The sequence below is a fragment of the Nicotiana tabacum genome, chromosome 18 (genome assembly GCF_000715075.1).
Source record: "Nicotiana tabacum cultivar K326 chromosome 18, ASM71507v2, whole genome shotgun sequence".
Classification (NCBI taxonomy): Eukaryota; Viridiplantae; Streptophyta; class Magnoliopsida; order Solanales; family Solanaceae; genus Nicotiana; species Nicotiana tabacum.
This window is the reverse complement of record NC_134097.1, coordinates 42,470,316-42,491,660: the sequence shown is the minus strand read 5'-3', so window position 1 is coordinate 42,491,660 and position 21,345 is coordinate 42,470,316. Positions and strand designations below refer to the sequence as shown.

Below are 21,345 nucleotides of genomic sequence, written 5' to 3'. Positions count from 1 at the left end.
TGCCATTATATGATTGAGGTAAAATATTAGCTTGTAATTTGTATATTGTTACCTGAGACCGTTAATTTTTGTCATCAACATATTTTACTAGTTTAAGAATAACTAGATGGCTATGGCCCGTGCAAGAACGGGACCAACATATACATTTCCTTTTTGGGGGAAGCGCATGGTTGGCCACTAATAGCACATGTATTTATTTTTAAGCCACCATTTAAAATGTCTTTTAGCCACTGCTTTAATAAACTTTAACTGCCCGGTCGAAAATACCCTACTGCTCATGTCCTTAACTTCAGGACTACATGTCCTTAATTTTTGAACTTGGAACTCTAAGTTCAGGACTTCAAGACTACATGTCCTTAACTTTTGAACCTGTAACTCTAAGTTCAGGACTTCATGACTATATGTCCTTAACTTTTGAACTTGGAACTCTAAGTTCATGACTTCAAGGCTACATGTCCTTAACTTTTGAACTTGGAAATCAAAGTTAAGGACCTATTGTCCTTAACTTTTGAACTTGTAACTGTAAGTTAAGGACTGCCCGTCCTTAACTTTTGAACTTGTAATTGTGAGCACGTGATTTTTGCCTTATATGAAATATTCTTACAAAATCCAAGAAAATAGATTTTTTCCTTAATTATTTACCATTTTTAGGAATTCTTATAGATTTTATTAATTGTTTGCATTTTTCTTGCATGTTTAAGTTTTATTTAAATCATGAAAAATACCAAAAATATCATGCATTGCATTTAGGCCTTATGTTTACATTTTTAGGATTAATCAGTAATTATTTATTTTATAAAATGAAAATCACAAAAAATGCTTCATTTTTACACTTTTTCCTTTTATTTTTAGGTTATTGATTTTTCTCTTTTAATTTAGGATTAAGTAGTTTTTATAATTTTTGTAATTAGTAATTAGTTTAATTTCATATTTTTAGATTAATTTAGGTTTTTAAATTTAGGATGTTTTATTAAAGAAAAGGAATAAGGATTTAATTGCAATGGGATTTTAAATCAAGCAATTGGGCCAATTTTAAGCCACAAACCCGTCCAAACAAATACCCAAACCCAGGGCCAAATCTGTTGACCCGGATTGGCCCAACCCCTCTCTTTAAAACCCCACTTTCCTAAAATGTAGGTAGAGCTGACCCCTTTGAATAAGCTTGAAAACGGCGCACCCCAGAGGGACCCCTCTTTCTTCTTCAGTAGCTCACAACAGATTCCCCCTTTCTCTTTGATAGAGAACAAACAGTGGACCTCTCACTTCTTCTTCCTCATTTTCTTTAAACCTAGAAACAGAGATGGAAAATCTCCAGCTCCTTTTCTTCTGTTTACTTCATCATTTTCTCACAACACACACCCACTAAGCCATGGAGGAAATCGGGACAGCCAAGGGGGGATAGGAAAATTCTAGGAATCGTTGTTTCTTCTTGATTCTATTCTTTATTTAAGTGTTGGATTCCTGTCAGAATTTCTTTTCAATTCCTAGAACCAAAAATACAAACATAAAAAATAAAAAAAGAGTTTGAGCTTAGTTCTTCACTCCAGTTCTGTTGTCATTTCGAAATCAAAATAAAATAAAATAGGAAAACATTTTCGTCTCCTTGCTTCCCAATTTTGGATTCTGTTCAAAAAATGGGTTTGGATTGAACGACGAAACTGCCGTTTGGGGTTGATGTTCGAGGCTGTTTGAAGCTCGAAATCATGTTGCTTGTTGCTGCTCTTATTGTTCTGTTTGCTTAAGAGCGATGAAGATTTTTTTTGTTGGATCTGCTTATTAAGCTTCGCCACCGAAATTTCAAAGCTTTTATTTGGCTAATCTCTCTGGATATCGCAGCTGTAGGTACGTTTTGTACTCACAAGTTTTTAGACGGACAAATGAAATTGTTTCGTTCGTTCTAGCATTTAAAATCTATTGAGGATGATGATCCCTAGGCGTCTAAAATTTGCTGTTCAATCTGTCATTAATTTTATTGGATTTGTTACTAGTCTATGATGACTTAACAATGACTGGTAATATAAAAATGAGGATTTAGTTGATCCAATCCAGTCATTGGAAATAAATTCACGAGGATCTGTTAAGTCACTAAATCGAAAAGTAATATAGAATTTTGTATGCTAGGATTAAAAGGGGCATTTGTTAATTCATTTGTGCATTGGGATTGTTCCAACTTAAAATGTAAGTTTCCTCTTGCTGGGTGTTTAAAGTTATTACTTCTAGTTAAACTTGTGACCCATTCCATAGCTAAGAATGCAAATCTGACTTTGAGTATTGTATATGTTGATTTTTCTTTGGATAGAATTTATAGTTGTTCATGACTCAAATTTGTATGTATTTTAATAAAAGCTGGTACATTTTAGATTACTTTGAGATTGGTAATATTTCCAAGTTAAATGTCTAAATTTCCACAAGTAGCCATATCTTTCTTTTAGTAATGATCCGCCAGAAGTTGGCTGAATAATCAGCAAATCACGCTTATGCAATATTGTATTCCATAAATCTTTGAACTTCACAAGACATCGCAATACAGCTTAGAAATAAATAATTCATAAACATTCGTAGTGTGCTTTAGGCTCGACTTAGACTATTATGGTGATTATGTATACGTTCGCGTAACATAATTATGAATTTTAGTTTTAAAATAAATCGAGGGATGCGTTCGCCCAACTTCAACCAAACTTTCTTAATAATTAATAAAGTGTGATTAATTGCGGACACGTATGCGTGACATGATTTTTGACGCTCCAAAAGAAATGAGTACCCGTACGCGTAACTCAATTCTTTAATTACGAATAAATCAAGTTTTTTTTAAAGCGGTAAATAGATAAATGCACATAGGTCCTAAAAATGAGTAGCTAAACAATTAAGCCAAGTATAAATTGCTAAGCGACCGTGCTAGAACCACGAAACTCGGGAATGTCTAATACCTTCTCCCGGGTTAACAGAATTCCTTATCTAGAATTTCTGGTTCGCAGACTCTTTAAAAATAAAAATTCCTCGATTTGGGATTTAAAATAAACCGATGACTTGGGACACCATAATTTATTCCAAGTGGCGACTCTGAATAAAATTAAATAAATAATCTCATTTCGAATAATGTCACTTAAATTGGAAAAACTCTCTTATACTACCTTCGGGTGTGTAAAAAGGAGGTGTGACAGTAACTATAAGGTAAGAACTGTCTGTCCTTAACTTTTGAACTTGTGTCCTTAACTATTGAACTTAACTTTAGGACTTCAAGTTAGAAACTCATAAGTTCACCAGCAGAAAAATCAAAAGATAAACTATTATGTGCAATTTTTGGTGTGTCGAGAAACAAAACCACTTGCCTTCTGCTCATGGAAAATCATGACTCATGGAAACTCATCATAAAATTGGTGGAGGGTCTTGGGCAGCCTAACAATTTCGCAGCCAATCCTGATGAATATGGGGATACATAATTCCTTGAACACAAGCCGCAACATGTTCTCTTTGCCATGATAACGAACTTCTCCAGAACCATTGCATTTTTTAGCAGAAATTTTGAAAGTTCGAAAAGCCTATCATGCCTCCACGTCCGACACATCCCGATGAAAATGGGGCACATAATATTAACACTCTTGAGACTGGGAAATACAAAGTTTGAAATCCAACTCTCCAACTAGATATTTCAAGTTAAAAACACCAGAGAATACGAAATCTTTATGTTTTGAATGCATCAGTGTATTTCTGTTTGGGGAGGAAAGGGTAACACAGTCTTTTCATATTAATTTTAATAGACTAGTGGCTACTATTGCTAAGCATTAAAAATGCTGGATAAAAAGTACATACCCACTTAAACAGTGGCTACGCCCCACGCCATTTCCACTCCTTTTTTCGTGCATTGGATATGATAAAGCATATCTCTTTTTTTTTGGATTAAACTCATGTATAATTCAACTCCTTTGACTACCAACTTCAGTACATGGTAATAAATTTCACAAGCCCCCTGATCAAAACACCAGAAATTTACAAACAACCTTAAATCACACACAACATGAAAAGAGCCAATTTTACACAACCATGAAACGCAAAGCTATGCTTTCTACAAGCAACAAAGATAATTTAAACCTTAGATGACATGAAATTCTCCGCTTTCATGTACCTGCTTCACTTGCTTTTCATATTAATCTTCTTCGTCGTCCTCTTCTTCTACATCTTCTTCGTTCAATTCTTCTTCCTCCTCTTCACCTACCCAGCCAAAACCTCCAGTTGAACGGGAAGCTGGAGCAAGGGCCTTTGACTCTTCCACAATTTTCATGATCATTTCCGTGCTCTGAAGGGAAAAGGTTGGATTTTCTTTTCTGTAATAAGCCAGCTGTGCTGCTTCTGTTAATTCCCTAGGCAAATTCTTCAAAAACCACGGGTGGGTTTTTATTTCTTTGATTGTAATTCTTCTTGCTGGATTGGCAACAAATATGCGAGAGAGAAGGTGCCTACAGTCCTGTGATATGTGAACATAGTCGGGAATCTTATACTGCACCGACATTATTCGTTGGATAGTTTTCCGGAAGTTCTTCGGATCCTCCTGGTCTTCAAAAGGGTACGCACCAACCAGCATTACATAAAGTGTCACTCCACACAACCAAACATCAGCCAGCTTGCCGTCATATTCTCTTCTAGATAGAACTTCGGGAGCAATATAAGCGGGAGTTCCAACAGTTGATTTTGGCCTCGAATGCAGCAGAGACGACTTTGAGTATCCAAAATCACATTATCTTTCCATCCGAGCAGCGAAAAGTTGCAATAGAGACGGGTCATGCACATATAGTCCAATCACGAATTCATGATCTTCCAGTGGCTGAGTTATAGTTTCTTTCTTTTCCATGTTTGAAGTTACTTCTTGAATTTGCTTATCAGGCTGGCTGAATCCCCCCACTGTCATGCACAAGAAATGCTCAAGCAAAATAGAAAGTATAAGAGGTAAATTACCTCAATTCTCAAGCATATGGTATTTCCCTCAGTTTAAATACATTTACTTCTCAAGCTCCACTAAGATTGGCATGAACAATGGTATCTCTACTACACATTCATTATGCATAAATGAATGTGATATAACTATTACTTCACGATAGACGACATAGTTAGAAGCATCTCGTCCTCATTTGCTTTTAGCGCAGAAGATGGATGAATCTGCACAAATCAAATAGCTATGTGAGATTTGAGAGCTGGAATACACCAGTTCAAGTATAAAACCATAATAATGGCCAAACATAAAAAGAGACTATGGAGCGCATACACCATATTTAAAGTTCATTTTCAAACTACAGATGAAACTTGAGCACATGGCCTCCACATAAAAGGACCAACATGAAAAAGTACCACTGTGAAAGAGTAATTATCTGTATGAGTTTAGGCCTGAATCCAAGAGTTTGATACCTATCATGTCAAACCTTCCGTTCAGCAAGCTAATTTGCATAGTCAATACACATTGCTTTCCTCATTTTTAAGAAGGTAAAAGTATTTGTATGAATGAAGCAACACTAAAGAGTGATGTGAGAACTGTACAAAAAATACATTTAGCAAAGGTATATCCCTTTACACCTGTAGGTCGTAGCATTTCTAGAATTGATTCGGCCTAATTTAAATGTTCCCTACTACTCCAGAAGCAAAACAAAGCTATACAAATATATTTCAGCTTCTGGATATTGTTTGCATCGTTTTCCAAGGATCTTAGATTGTTTTGTCCAAATAATGCTATAATAGCGTGTTCCCGCTAGTTCTTCTTCCTCCATGTCAGCCCTTTTCTACCCCCAACACTTCAGCACTCAGTTGTTTTTCTTGCATGACCCACTGCATGCCAAATAGCATTAAAGAGCAAGCTCCATATTTGATCAGTGATGCAAGAGTGCAAAAGTAATCTATCATAACTTCAACATGCTTTCAACATAAAAACACCTACTGCACAGTACTCTTTTCAGTAAATTTTCATGTGCAAGACATATCCTCAAATTTTTATACTCGTGTTGGCTGCCTCACTGTCTTTTGCTTGTCTGAACATCTAATAAGCCTGGTTTAACAAGACAACATAGAGTGACATTAGGAGCTTGATTTTCCCAAAAACATTATAGAGGCACCCATGCACTTCCCAAAATCAGAAACTAAATACTAATTTAAGGGAGATTTCAAAGCTAGTTGCATAGTAGACTACAGATGTTGGATTATGGCGTTTAAGAGAAAAGGACAAGTTAAAATTCCTCCCAACAGCAAAATCAGAAATGACTCTTGTTTATCAATAGTTTCTATTTTAAAAATTGTAGCAACATAAACCATTACCTTTAGCAATGTTTTACATTACTTGGTCAAGAATAAATAGAATCTACTAATATCATTCCACCTGTGTAATAGCATAAAAAGTTAAAACGACTTTAAAATAATAGTGGAAAAAACTACCTGTAAGTTCTCTTTACACCAGTCTGTGTTGCGTTGTAGTCAGTCTGATACCATTTCTCACAAATTTAAAGTAACTGGAGTGATCACCCAAGCCAGAACCATCCAACTTGAGCCACGACAAACTTCCTCCACCTTTATTTTAAGTCATGTCTTTTGGAAAATGGTTTGAGTTATAGTAGCACTTTCTGATACATGAGCTCTGGCCTTTTCTTCCTTGGTGCTTCGCGGAATATCATATAGTTTTAATTCTTATATAAAAAGGCAAATATATAAGTATTAGTTGAAAGCAACATTTTGGTAACAAATAGAGTTATCTCGTATCTCAGCTAGTGCCTTAAAGAAGAATACCAACGGAGTTGTGTATTTCTTCCTAAAAGATCATTCCGAATATAAATAAACCCAGCCGATATTTGTAATAGGAACGACCACAACAATTTGCAACAACATTTGATAAAGCGAGAAATCGACATATCACAGTGCAATTTGTACCAGTTTATCTTAAACCTTAAATTTATGTAGGATACATTATGTGTATTACTCGAAAACAATGATAGCTCCTTTCAGCTCCTTGTTGTTAGAACCGAACCTGAAAAGAGAAAAGGATAAAAATATGCTCAAAAAAAGTATATTCATATTTGCACATCCATGCAACATCAGATGAACAGAGGGAAAATTTCACCATAATTTCTTATAAAATAGGTTATCCTGTAAGAGTTCCATATATTTTTCAAACTCCTCTGGAAAAATTCAGTGCTGAGTGACAGAATTGAGCAAGTAACAGCAATAACGTCCATGAACAAAAGGTTACCCACGAGATCTTAATCAATTAATAGTCTGAATAAACAATACTATGACCTAACTCCTAACATTTTATCAGCGTAATATGATACTGTAAAAAGATTAATATGTGGGATTTGCAATGAAACTCACAAAAAAATGCAGTATGCTCGATCACCACGAAGTTCATTCCACGACAAAGAAACAGTACCGAATACATCAAATAATTAGAGAAAATATCTTAACTTCCACTCTTTATCTCACACCATAGCTAGCACATGCACTGCAAGAGAACAATTTGACAAAAATCAGAGAATATCAGACCCAAAAAATTTATTTTGAAACACATGCATGGTTGGAAAAAACAGAGAAAAAATGCGAAAAGGTGTCCAATTTACTGCTACTTAGTAGTGAGGAAATTGAAAGGTCACAAGAGAAATTCATTATCTTAAATAAAAAACCCAAATCAGAGATTGGATTTCTTTGATAATCTGAATTGAACAGCAACTGACCAATTAATCAATTAACGATAGATAAACTGCGGGTCAGTTTTGGAATATAAAGAATATTATATCAAGTGACCTAGAGAAGAGAACGCTCCAGAGACAGAAGCACAAAACTTACTGATGGAGGACCCGGTGATGGATTTTGGATGTGAACAAATATATCTCACTTATCCCACTGTAACGCAGCGAACCAAGTCAATTTCAAGCATAAATCCATTTGCATGTTACCCAAGTTGGAAGAATCATTACAAAAAGAAAAAGATTCAAAAAAGTGTTCCCAGCCACCACCATGGGAAGAAGGAGAAGGGCTAGAGAATGGAAAAGACGAAAATGAGAATTGTGTACATAAGAAATTAGAAGAAGTTAAGTTTCACCTAGGTATTTGTACAATTAACACGTGGAAAACTACTAAATCAAGACTAATTTACCATAATATAGTAAAATCATCAAACACCTTGCCTACAACACTGTATGTACTCCCATAGAGGCTGCTACACAATTATTCACATGCATGTGCAGAATCGGTACAGAGAAGATGAAGAAAGACCAACAAAAAGTCATTAAAATATCTATTCAAAACTTGATAAAAAAGACATTCATTCAGGATCGGTGAAGAGAAGCATAAAAATTAATAATGCAAAAACAGATTATCTGAACCAACAACCAACATATACGCAAAGAGGAAGAAGAAGAAGAACAAAACTCACTATAAAGAGTGGGGAAAGAAAGCAGAAGAACGATAAAGCGAGAACTGGAAATGGGGGGGCCATCTCTCAGATGGCAAAGAAGAACCCAAGTGAAGCAAGATCTAAAGACACGTGGTGTCCAAAGTTAGACACATGGAAATCTATAAGTCAGTATTTTTACCAAAATACCACCATATTAGAATTTTTGGTAGATCAAGAAAGATAGTCGAGTTCGCCCTGATGGTAGATCATAAAAGATCCTCTAGTTCAAACACTCCTAAGCCGAGTTCTTGACTGTTTGACTTTATGGTCCAACAATCTAGTTGTTTATATAGGAATATGGGGTCTCTTGCATCATTTATTCCTTTTTCTCTCCCCAACAATCTCTTGTTTAAACGTTGCAAACTTTATATTTGCATCTAGATAAATGAGAATTCAAATCCTGTCGGATGTCTTTTTATGAATTCATAGCCATAAAAAACGTACCTTTTGTTTCGAGGCCACTATATCCAAGAATATACTGCAAGGTTTTACATACGTGTGATGTAGCTACTTTGCCTCCTGAAAAGTTTCAGAAAGTATTTTAGGCTTCTTGGCTGGCAAAACAACATAAAATGGAAACAAAAAGAATAAGACATAATAGAAAACTCCTCTTTTTCTGGATTTAGTAAATAACAAATCAATGTCATGTGTAAAAGGACGTCTCTTTTTTAAGGGGCAGCTGATGCAGGGTAAATGGGCCATATTAGTGCATTTTTGGTGCAATAATTTCCTTATTTTGTGTGTTTTATTTGTTTAAGCAGCATACAAATACTCTTTGTACTCAATTATATTGTTCATACCAACTTACCTTACCTTTATTGTCTTACTAGTCTTAGAGTACGCGCTTTGCGCGTGTATTTATATTAATGGGTACTCAGTTTAAAAAAATCACATTATGTGTTTGAGTTATCAAATAAAAATTAGAAGAAGGGTGTTCTTTAAAATGATGAATATCGATCTCATTTGGCAAAAATGAAAGAAATCTTGCTCCATCAAAATTTTTAGATGTCTTATTGTGATTTTAAAATTATTTGCATTTCTATTACCTAATACTGAAACATATAAATCAAAAAATACTTTTATGGTTCTTCAAAGATTTGTTAAATAAAATAAATTGAAAAGTTGAATAATTGAATCTTTTGGTATCTTAGAGATTTTGAGAATGAAAAGGTTGGCCCTATAGCTCACAAAAAAATTGATAAATGATGGTGCAAAGTCTAAGAATAATTGTTGAGTTAATATCTTTTCAAAAATAACTTAATATACAAAAATATATAAGGAGCTATCACTTGTTGAAATGAATGTGAAAAGAAACAAAAAGATAATTATAAATATTAACTCACATTTAAAATAAATTTTATCTACTAATATTTCATCCTTATTGCCTCAAATTTGTATTTTTATCAATTTGACTTTTAATACTATTACTAACTTTGCTCTATTTTCTGATATGACCAATGCCTTTTTATATATATAGAAATAAATCTATGTAGCCTAAGAGTTTTGTAAACTTAAAAAAGAATTTTACTTATATAAATTTTAAAAAAAAAAGAATTGGATACTTTTAATTATTAATTAATTAATTAATTTAAGAACTAACCATTGGTTCTCAACCTTAAAGCAAAAATTTATTTTTCTTGATTCTAATCCTTATTAGCTTAAACTTTAAATATTTAAATATATCTATAATTTCGCCCAAGCATTTAAAACGTGGAAACTCCTTTCCACCCTTTCAAATCTTAATTAATATTAGTTTATCCAAATTTAAATTTAATTAGATATTTTTGCAATATAATCTAAGTACCTAGATATTGGAGTTCGTACATTGTTCTAATAAGGAATGATTTAATTCAAATAGTAGATAATCATGTCTACTATTTTATTCTTATTAATTTTAGTTTGTATTTTAATTTTACTCTTAATGCAATATTATAATTGATATTCGTTATTTACTAATTTTTTCACCGTCAATTTTCTTGATCTTGTGGAAACAAATTTGTTTATCAAAGTTTTTTGTCAACTAAAAAATTAATTCTAGTTAGATGACGTATTTGAAAAATAGTTGGATTATATTTGCTAATAATTAATTTAAAGACTTAATTATTTAATTTTATTGTGACAGTAACTCATTAAATTTTTATTTATGCCAAATTTTAAATTTTGAATTATAACATGAAAAAATGACAATTATGTCACGTTACTAAAATAAAGAATAATTCATATAAGGTAATTTAAATTTAAATTAGTTTAAAAGTAAAAAAATCAATTAACCCAAATGGTTTCCGTGATGTTCCCCTATATTTTCTTACCATCATTGAACGTACATGTGTTGGGTGAGTTTATTAGAGCGTTTAATTAATAGAATTTTAGTTGATGTTAAAATCCTACGTATTAAGAACTTAATATGGAATGATTACAATTATATAAATAAATTTAAATGCAAAAATAATTTAAATAAGGTAAAATCTTAATTGATTTGAATTCCTAAATATTAGGACTTGATACATAATTTAATTAAGGAACTAAATTCTAAATATTAGGAAATAATTTGAATTACTATTTTGTCCAATGTGAAATTTATTTTAAAAAGGTAAAAAAGGCAAACGACATTTTGCTAAGGGCGTTTGTGCTTTTAATATAGTATATAGATTTGTGAAAGAAATTCAGCTGGAAGTACGTAACAAATTGCAACTTGATATTGAGTTTGTGAATTGTGTATACATCTTTTGATTTATCGAAGTAATTCAAACTATAACTTATTACCTTTCTCCATAAACTGACCACGTGGTGATACATACCATCTCACATCATCATACAAGAGTGACACAAGTTTTTTTAATAGTGTTTTAACCGATGGAATAGAGGCTGAAACAATGATGAGTTGTAAAATGATTGTAAGCATATGCATGTTGTAGCAACGCCTAATAATCAACTGACTTAGCCTTAAATCAACTTTTCCTACTTTATCAAAGTTGTAAAAAAGTAAGCAAATTGAACTGTTTGTTGCTGTAGTGTTTAATAGGCCAAATGTAACACCATAACCATACTAAATGAAATAAAGCGGACTATTTTTCTCTTTATTTTAGTTACATATTTCTACACATTCTTGGAGTACAACATCTTCAAAATCTATCTCAAACCAATTATAATCCATAGATTTATTTGTTGTTCGTCGTATCCTATGTCACAAAGATCAATGTCAGCCTGATCAAACTAAAAATTATATTGTCCTTTTGTCTTTAAAACAGGTAAAAGTTTAGAAGTACGATGACAATATTAGAAATCAACTATTTTCACCCAAAAATTAAAAAAGATTAAAGAGCAAAACCAACATGCATATTGAAAAATAAGAACCATGTACTTGAAAAAATCTAAGATATATTGAGACACATAATTAATTAAATGCAGCAGAATATGCTAATTCCAATATATGATTAAAACATAAAATTAAACTTGAGATTACCTGCACTACACTGTATGGCAATTTTTCCGGTAGAGCAAATTTTGAGATGTGAAACTTCGGCTGCTTCTTCCTTGTAACTATATTTTGCAATTCTTTTGCTTTCACCTTATAGTAAATGTAAGTGTATACACATGAGAATCAACAATTTTTTGGGGAAAATACCCACGTCAAGGACAAAGAGAAGAAACACTGAATTTGAATAAAGATCCAAAATTAAAATTTAATCAAAAGACCCATAAAAGGGGAAAACCATGGGGAATAGACACAATAGAGGGTATACTTAAGTTGTAAAAGAAGCTAACTACGGAGATGGCATTGTCAATAAAGTGAAAATTCGATGCATGTAGAATAATTATAACTTAAATACCAGAAAAAACCAACAAATATGAAAGAATATCAAATTAATCAAATAGAAATAAACTAAAGGAAATCCCAAAACTCAAAAATAAAATCGAAACCCACCGGCAACGGGCAGAATGCAGTGAAACAGAATAAACTGAAGACTTCGAAAGAATGTGATTGAGCAAAGAAAAAACCAAAATATCTTACTACAAGAAAAATGGAGAAGGCAAAAATGGTATAAACTAATGCTGTATTCTGGCCCGGGCCTAACGGGCCGGGCTTCGTGGTCCCGGGCTTCGTGGTCCTGGGCTCTGGCGGTCCCGGTCTTTGTGGGCTCAATGGGTGGAACCGGCCCGTGACGGGCCTAAGCCCACATGGTCCTGTGCTTAACGGGCCGGGCTCGTGGGCTTCGCGGGCCTAGCGGACTTTTTTTTTTTTTAAGGCAATTTCTTGTAGTATCATGGCTATATTAAAAATATATATGTAGTATATATGTAGATCTAATTATTAAAGTGCTTGACGAAAAAGAAAATAACAAAACAATAGTAAAACACTAAATTGTCATGCATAATATATTGTCTTGTAGTATATATATTGTATCTTATGTATATATATTCGCATAATATATTTTCTTGTAGTATATATATTGTATCTTATGTATATATTGTAGCTTATAAATAATTCTAAGTATAGACAAAGAAATATTGCGAAAAGATATTCATGGGTAGAAGCAATAAATTTTATTACCAAAAATGACATATCTTTCTTAGTCATCCTTCCCCCAATGGAATGAGCACAACAAGGTACTAATACCACCATTAGAAGGAAAAAAAAACTAAGGAAAATGTGCCAAAATACAAGTTACATATTAGTCTATGTATTATCTCTAACAAATCTCATAAATCCTTCAAGGTTCGGAGGAGGTTGCGTTGGTGGTGGTGGAAAAGAAGCTTGTTCATCACCACTTCCGGGCGAAGCCGAATCCTCCGCAAGTTCCGCTATCATTTCTTCATACGCTTCATCTATCGCCGGTTGTGCTTCTGCAATTCCAAAGTTTCTTCTTTCCGAGCGGATCCAATCTCTAAACAATACTGATTTTTCCAAGCTATCCCTCATAGACGCTCTATGATCACCTATTTGCAGTCTTGCTTGACTGAAAGCGCTCTCTGATGCAACAGTTGAAGCTTGAATTGATAAAATATCCCGAGTCATCCTTGCAAGAACAGGAAAATATTTTTCCCTTGCCTTCCACCATTCCAAAAGATCAAAAGAGCCGTCTGGATTCTCCTTTTCAAGTCCCTGAGACAAATAAACTTGAAGCTCATTTAGATGTGAAGTTTCATCATAATTTTCACCTTGAGACCCCCTGAACTCCGTCCAAGATTTAAGAGCTTTTAAGCCCGTAACTCTTTTAGACGATTGTGAGCTAGACGGAGTAGGGGTTGGAATAGTTGGCCTAGCATGCTCTAAGGCAAGTTGATAAGCATTATAAACTGTTTGAGCATTAATCTTAATTGAAGCTTTTGCATATGCAAGTGTAGCAATTTCCTCATTTGAAAGATCTAAAGCCTTATAAATATTTGAATACCAAAAATGAGGACCTCCCAATTTCATTGTAGGATTTAGCATTGCAGCAAGACCATAAATAGGAGGGATAGGAAAAAAATATTTTTTAAACTTTTGTTTCATTTCATTTATAGCAAGTTCATAAATGTCCCCACCCTCACTAAATTCAACAAACAAATCAGATAGTGCTGCAATATAAACTAAACAGTTTGAAATAGTAGGATAATATTGCCCAGAAAATGCATTTGTAGCAATTTGAAAATGTTCTAAAAAATCTAAAAGAATTTTAACATTCGTCCAATCTTGAGTAGTAAGCATTTCATCATCATCCTCACCACCTACCCGAGAATTAAACGTTGCATTAATTGGGTTTCTATATTCATATGCTACTACTAAACTTTCGTACATACAATTCCATCTAGTCGGGCAAGGTTTAGGAACCTTTCTTTCTCTAAGGCCATATTCATCACATTTTTTAAAATACTCTCTAAGTCTACTTCTATGGTTTGAATAAAAAAGCCAATTAAGAGCCATTCTAACCTTTTCAATTTCTATGTTTAATATTCGCATACCATCACCGACAATTAAATGATAAATATGACAAATACATCTAACATGGAAAATATTAGTAAATGCAGGATTTAGTGTTGTTGTAAGCATGCCTATAGCACTAGTGTTACTAGAAGCATTATCCATTGAAATTGCCATTATTTTATCGCTAAAGCAAAAATATCGACAAATATCTGCAACAGTGTTAGCTATAAACTTACCTGTGTGACGCGAATTAATTATTCTATATGCAATTATGCGTTTTTGCATTATCCATTCCTCATCTATCCAATGACTTGTAACAGTTAGATAATCACAATCATTACCACTTCTACCAATATCAGTAGTAATAGAAATCTGATTAGGTATATGAGTAAATAAATACCGCAAATATTGTTCATATTCATGTTTGAATTTATAAATATCACTCTTAACTGTTGCGCGAGGCCAACCTTTATAAGTAGGATTAAAAACTCTTCTAATATAATGAACCCAATTAGGATTAGATGCAAAAGTATAAGGTAAGCACATAACAGTAATCATCTTTGCTAATTCTTCACGATCTCTATTTGGATCGTAATATAAAATACCTCCTGTGACAGTGTTAATTCCTGGTTGAACTAGATTTGAACCTGTACTAGGGTTAACCGCAGAATCTACACTTGTCCCCTCTAGTTGCGCTTTCATTTGAAAAAATCTAGCCTTATCTCTAGGGTGTGTTTTTATGTGCCTAGTCAAACTACCCGTGCCGCTACGATCTCCAGTATATTTATGCACCATTAATTTCCCACAAGTTTTACACTTAGCCTTATTTTGTTCTCTTACTTGAGTAAAAAAATTCCAAACTAATGATGTTTCTAGGCGTTTAGCAGGTTCTCTATTAAAAGTAGGAGTTTCTACAGGTGGGTCGACCGGTGCATCAGTTGGGTTATTAAGAGGACTAGTAGGTGTATCATCTAAATCCGGTGCTTGGGTTTCATCATCATCCTCATTTTCCTCATTATTTTCTAAGATGGTTTCATTAGGATAAAGAGCATTCATAATTTCATCATCTAATCTTTCACCTGGTGCAACATTATGGTAAAATTCACTATCGGTAAATTGAAAACAAGGGTGATCACTATCAAGAATTACGGAAGGAGGAGGACGTCTAGGTTGGCGACTACTTTCAACTTGCTTATCTTTTCTAGGTCGGGGAGCCAGGGGAAGGGTAGTTGGTTGGCCACTACTTTCACCGGTTTTATCTTTTCCTTTACCAAACATTTTTTTCAAAGTAAATGTCATATTAATTATAATTATGCAAACTAAACCACACAAAAATATATTCTTAAAACGTAAGAGTTGAAACGAGTTTACCGGATTGTCGAACAACTTCTTGAAAATTGAAAATCGTTGAACACTTGAAAACTTCAATTCAACAACTTCACAATTTTTCACGAAATTTCAACAATAAATTAAGTAATTGTAGTAGAGAGATTGAGAGAGATTGAGAGATATTGAGAGATATTGATGAATGAGAATGAAAGAATGAGGAGGTATTTATAGTTGAGAAATGGGGAAAAGTGTAATTATATAAAGTTTGGGGGCCAAATGACCATTTTTTAAACTTAAAAATGGTCATATTTTCAGCCCAAACGGCTAGATTTTAAATATGGCCGTTGGAGAATTTTAATTTTATTTTTATTTTTTTTTAAAAAATAGCCGTTGGGCCCGCCAGGACCGGCCCAGGCCCGCCTGACGGTCCCGGGCTCATGGGCTCAAACTAGAAGACCGGCCCGTCACGGGCTTCCCAGGACCACCAGGACCGGCCCACCAGGCCCGTTAGGACCGCGGGCCCGGTCCGGTTCAGGCCCGGCCCACCGAGCAGCCTTAGTATAAACACAGAGAGACGCAAGAAACAAACAATAACACGTGTTTACAAATGAAAGCAACATAAATTACAAAAATGCCCTTCGTCGTATCTCATAACCTTCACTTATTATATACTAGATGAGAGCACGGGCCGAAGAGTCACGTATCAAAGAAACACATGTATTCCACCCTTGTTTACACTTTACGCCATAAACAGACTTACATATCCTGATTGACTGCCATCTACTGTATTGCCATGACTTTGTACTACTAAAAAATGTTGGCTCCCTCGTATTTGTTCTCAAGAATCACAAGAAGTTACATTATAAATCATAGTCAACGAATGAAGTTTCAGTCAAAATAGACATGTGCAATTGTTTTCAACAGATGTTTTCCAGTCTCTTTCACGCAATTTCCTTGAAGCATCATCTCTTGGGTTCTCTGATTCCTCAGTTTTGTCCTAACAAAGAGAATCACGTTAGAATTCACTAAGGTAGCTTATACAGAAATTATACAAGTTCAAATTAAATTTGAGTAACAATGCTGATAGCTACTATAGTAAGCCAGAGTTGAAAAAGTAGCCACTAATCTTACTGCAGTGTGATAAAAGCTGCAGACTATCTATTATGTTGCTCATTTACCTGTTAAAATTTGAAATATGAGATATCAGCTATATCCATAGCACATTAATAAATTGAATTTTTCATTTTCCTTTTATATTTTTATTAGTAATACAATAAACAAACGAAGAGGAACACTACTTATTTTTTACCTCTTCAGAGAGGGTAGATATCCTACAATTACAATAGATTCTGATTTATTATGAAATAAGAAGATGCAATCGAGGCAATTTATCCATCTAAATAGTATGGCCAAAGCAAGATTCTTTTTTGCATGATCCTCTTTATGTTTACTTCTCGAGTACTGATTTACTACAGGAGCCATATGTTTCTACATATCGTGTTTCAATACTACTCATGAGAATACAAAATAAGAAGGAACATATAAGCTTCCAACAATACATAACCTTGATAAGCACATCAGGAATAAATGAAACAAAATAACAATTAATTCCTTGAACAGAGAAATCCAATTTAGGAGCACCAACGATACTTAAATAAAGTTACCAAATGAAGGGATACAAGTGTGACTCGGTGCCGAGTAATAAAATAATTTATAATTTTCAGAAAAGAAACTATCAGATATCTAAAAGTTTATTCCACAAATTAATGCAATAATAAATCTGTAAATGCCAGCACATAAATTTACCGAAAGAATTGCATATATGAATCTCATCTTTGCAATTGTTAAAATAAATGATTGTTGTCCTAAATGTAGCACAGAAAGGCAGCAGTATAGACATCTAACAAACAAATGTAAGAATGAGAAGTTGTTCTACTTTACTTACTGTGTATTTTTGACGTTTGGCTTGATGTTTGGTCTATTCACTGGATGACAATAGCTGACGTATTATGCGGCAACTCATGATGGATCAACTCTGAGGCACGAAAGGTAAGAGTTGACATGTCCATATAAATGACTAAAGTTGAGTCTTTCTCAGCTGCATTCTCCACACAAAAGTGAGTTTCTTCTGTTTAAATGTCCTATGAGAAAGCTAACACTATCAGCAAAACATGATGATGATGATGGGCTAATGAATCCCAATACAATTGGTATCCCATAAACTATAGCAGTACCAGAAATGACCACAGTAAAGGCTATAACAAGATGTACGCACGTACAATCAGATTTTGCATTGAAAAGAAGGTACCATTTCTTCCTATGATGTCCTCTTCAAGATAGGATAAATCATAATCTTGAGCAATTAGGAATATGTAAAATTTTGGGAAGAAACTGATGTCCTTCTATTCTAGTACAATAAATCTTCCTCTTCAAATGAGACCACGGTATAAATTTTAGGCATCTAAATTGAAAGGAACTTAGGAGAAAATAGATCCTTCAAGCAGAATAGGTCATTTCCCGTTCAATCAACGGCCCCTCCTATCTTTGGAATCAGTTAACCATCTTTTTGTTCACTGCAAAGTTGCTAAGCAATGTTGGGCGCTCTTTCTGAATCTTTGTGGTGTCACTATAACTATGCCTTCATATATCAGGAACCTAATGGATAGCTGGCAGAAACAAACGATGGCAACGTTCCAAAAACAGCTTGGGAGGACCACCCCTTTGTGCATCCGGATCATTTAGAGTGAAAGAAATAGTGCTCGTTTTGAGAATAAACGGTGTCACATTTCTAGAACTAAGAACTTATGACTGCGTGATCTATGTTTCTACTGTAATACGTGTTTATCAGATAGTAAGGATCAGTACTTAGAATTTTTGAATCTGCTACGAAATACGTAATAGGGGATTATTCGTAGGTGATGTCTGCTCTGTTTGTACTCTTGTGTACCTTCTTGGTACATTCTTGCTAATAATACATTACCTTATTAAAAAAAGAAAATTAGTAGCACCAGCAGTTCCCCCCTAACCAGAAGGATAACTCAAGATTATCCGATAACCTATATCGGAATAGAAATCATGCAATTTTATCGCATTCTTTTTACACCATTGCTAAACAAGTATGTTTCAAGGGCAGTCTTAAAATTTTATCTATATGAAAGAGTTGCACTTTTTTAGTATTTCAGAATCTCCCCAACAAATAAAGGACGGCGATAGAGATTATGCACTAAGTTTGAAAACAGAGATTAGCAAATAAGCAAAATATTTACCTTAAGTTATAGCTCAGCAGTATGTACAAGCCAAAAAGCCAAAAGTGAGCTGCAACAGAGATTTGCTTTACCTGCAAATATTTTTACAAACAAGACAATACGTCAAAGCCACTTAAACCTAGAAGTTTCTATGATACTAATGTGAAGAGTTGCATCTTATACGTAATATCACATAACAGAGCGATTGAGAAAAAGCTGTAAAATATATTTATTTATAGAAAGAGTAACAAACGGCAATTTATTGGTAACTAGTTCATTCCATCGTTGGATCCAGTTCTGTTTTCATCTTCAATGATTTACCTTGTCCAGTCGGTAATTCTACTTTTTCATTCGAGCAACAAAAGATTTTCTTCATCGTCACAACTAAAGGGTTCTTTCTTTTGCTGCCTTCGCCAATGTCAGTTGAGGTTGGTGCTGTGAGAGAATGAAGAATGTTTCAATTCAACACATGACAGAATATACATTATTCCAGATGTTCGCGCAAATAATTATTTAGCTTAGGTTTTGAGCAGTTCATGAGTAAGCCAACTTTGAATATTTAGTATTGGCCGGGACTCCTTTGGAAAAGAAACTTTTTTGCAAGTTCAATCTTGTGGTAAACATGTAGAAATTTGTTAACTTTAATGATAGCATAACCATTAGATGTTGTTAGTTTGAATTTTATTTACAGCAAGAATTTGTACCTAGATTAAAGTTATATCATAAATCTCCTCTGCAGTAAAGGATAATATTTTTCTCCTTGTTCACCCGTATCTTCCCAGTTGTTGAGCCAAAGGCTGGTTGAAGATCAACATCAAACAATAGCAGTTCATGATTAAAGCACTATTTTGGTAAGAAGAGAAGATTCTGCTAAAATTTAGTATCAATAAGACTAAGATTAGATCAAAAAGTACCTTAAGTGCCAACCCCATTTGTTGACTACATTCGACACAATACTTTGCTCTTCTGATTGAAATTCTCACTTGTCTATTGCTACATGCCGAAAGTGAAGAAGCTTTCCTCTCCTTTCAGTCGAGCATGCCCACCCTTTAGCAAATCAAGAAAAAGTAATAAACAAAAAATAACATAGTTGAAAAAGAAAAAGCGTTTCACAACAAACCCAATTGAGAGCTCACACACTATAACCCAAAACATGCAAAACAAAAAACTTCGAAGGACAAAAGTTGGCATTCATTCAATCAGACGAATTAATAAAATAAGACTGAGTAATAGATTTTATCGAAGATGAAAAAGAAAAAAATAACAATCGAGAGCTAATTTAAACATGCAATAACGAACAATACAAAATTATTTTATAGCCAAATCCCCAAAACGAAAAAGGATTTTAATAGCTTCCGATATTACGGTAGGAGGAAATCAAAGTTGGATTCTCCATTTCAAAACCTTGCAATTATCCTATTGTCTTCTCTGGTTTGTCTGATTTTGAGAACACCTAGGACGCAAAACTCAATTTTTTTCAAATGCATAATTTAAATAAAATATAACCATGTTATCAATTCCCAGCAGGAGAAAAGTCAAATACGAATCAAATACAATTTTACAAAGAGACCCGGATGGAGAAAGAAGAGAGATTTTACCTTTTTGGAGAGTAAACAAACTGGAAACAAAATCGTGAAATATTGAAGCAAAATCAGAAATGAAACCACATGAGCAAAGAAAATATTACACAAAGGACAACTAAGAAAAACTTAACACTGAAATAAGAAAAGTGTGCGGAAAATTTGAGAGAGATAAGAAGAGAAAAAGGATGGAGATGGCATACCGAGCTTCAGTTAATGCACAGCCACAATCGATTCATCATCGACAATAGTAGAGAACCAAACTTCAGAAAAATTTGTGCTTTTAGCCTGCCTAGAGGAGAGAGCTTGGAGGAGACATCAGACATGGGAGAAGGAATGGGTAAGAATGGAACGAAGAAAATCAGAGTGGAACTATCTCGAAGAAAGATGTGGTGAAGCCAGCTGTCTCACACATAACAAAATGCCCATAGATAATAAAATACCCTTCGTAGTTAAACTAGTTCTTCAAGTATGAGGCATATATCGCAAACACACGCGGATCCAGAATTTAGATTGTGTGATTTCAAATCTATTATATTTTTAAAGTTATGTGTTCATATTTATTATTCTTATAATTTTAATAAATTTTTATATATAAATTTTTATTCCGCGTTAAAAGTTATAGGTTCAGTTGAACCCGTACACAGTACACTACATCCGCCTCTGCACACACAAATGTCCTGTTGTATCAAAGTTACAATATGATAAACTGAATAACAATTTTTGAGTTCTTAGCTTGTTCAACTGTTTGAAATAAATTTCATAGTTCTAAATTCATGTTACGAGTCCAATTCATGTGCCCCAACAAAAGCTTGTAGTATATTGTACACCCTCTTATGATAATCAAATACTGTCCTCAATTAG

General features: G+C 33.8%; 1 long non-coding RNA gene and 1 pseudogene across 2 annotated transcripts; both read right to left on the bottom strand.

Annotated features, from left to right (window-relative positions):
* Positions 1–3,870: 3,870 nt before the first annotated feature.
* LOC107766279 (serine/threonine-protein kinase SRK2A-like) lies at positions 3,871–4,732 on the bottom strand (annotated as a pseudogene).
* An 11,506-nt stretch (positions 4,733–16,238) lies between these two features.
* LOC107766277 (uncharacterized) lies at positions 16,239–20,930 on the bottom strand. Of its 2 annotated transcripts, none has more exons than XR_001643659.2 (7): positions 20,685–20,930; positions 19,816–19,948; positions 19,606–19,698; positions 19,223–19,336; positions 18,923–18,993; positions 17,602–17,797; positions 16,239–16,653 (listed from the first exon to the last, which is right to left on the bottom strand). It is a non-coding gene; the product is annotated as an uncharacterized LOC107766277 (long non-coding RNA). The 2 variants fall into 2 exon arrangements; XR_012702031.1 differs by lacking the exon at positions 16,239–16,653 and adding an exon at positions 16,816–16,834.
* Positions 20,931–21,345: the final 415 nt, after the last annotated feature.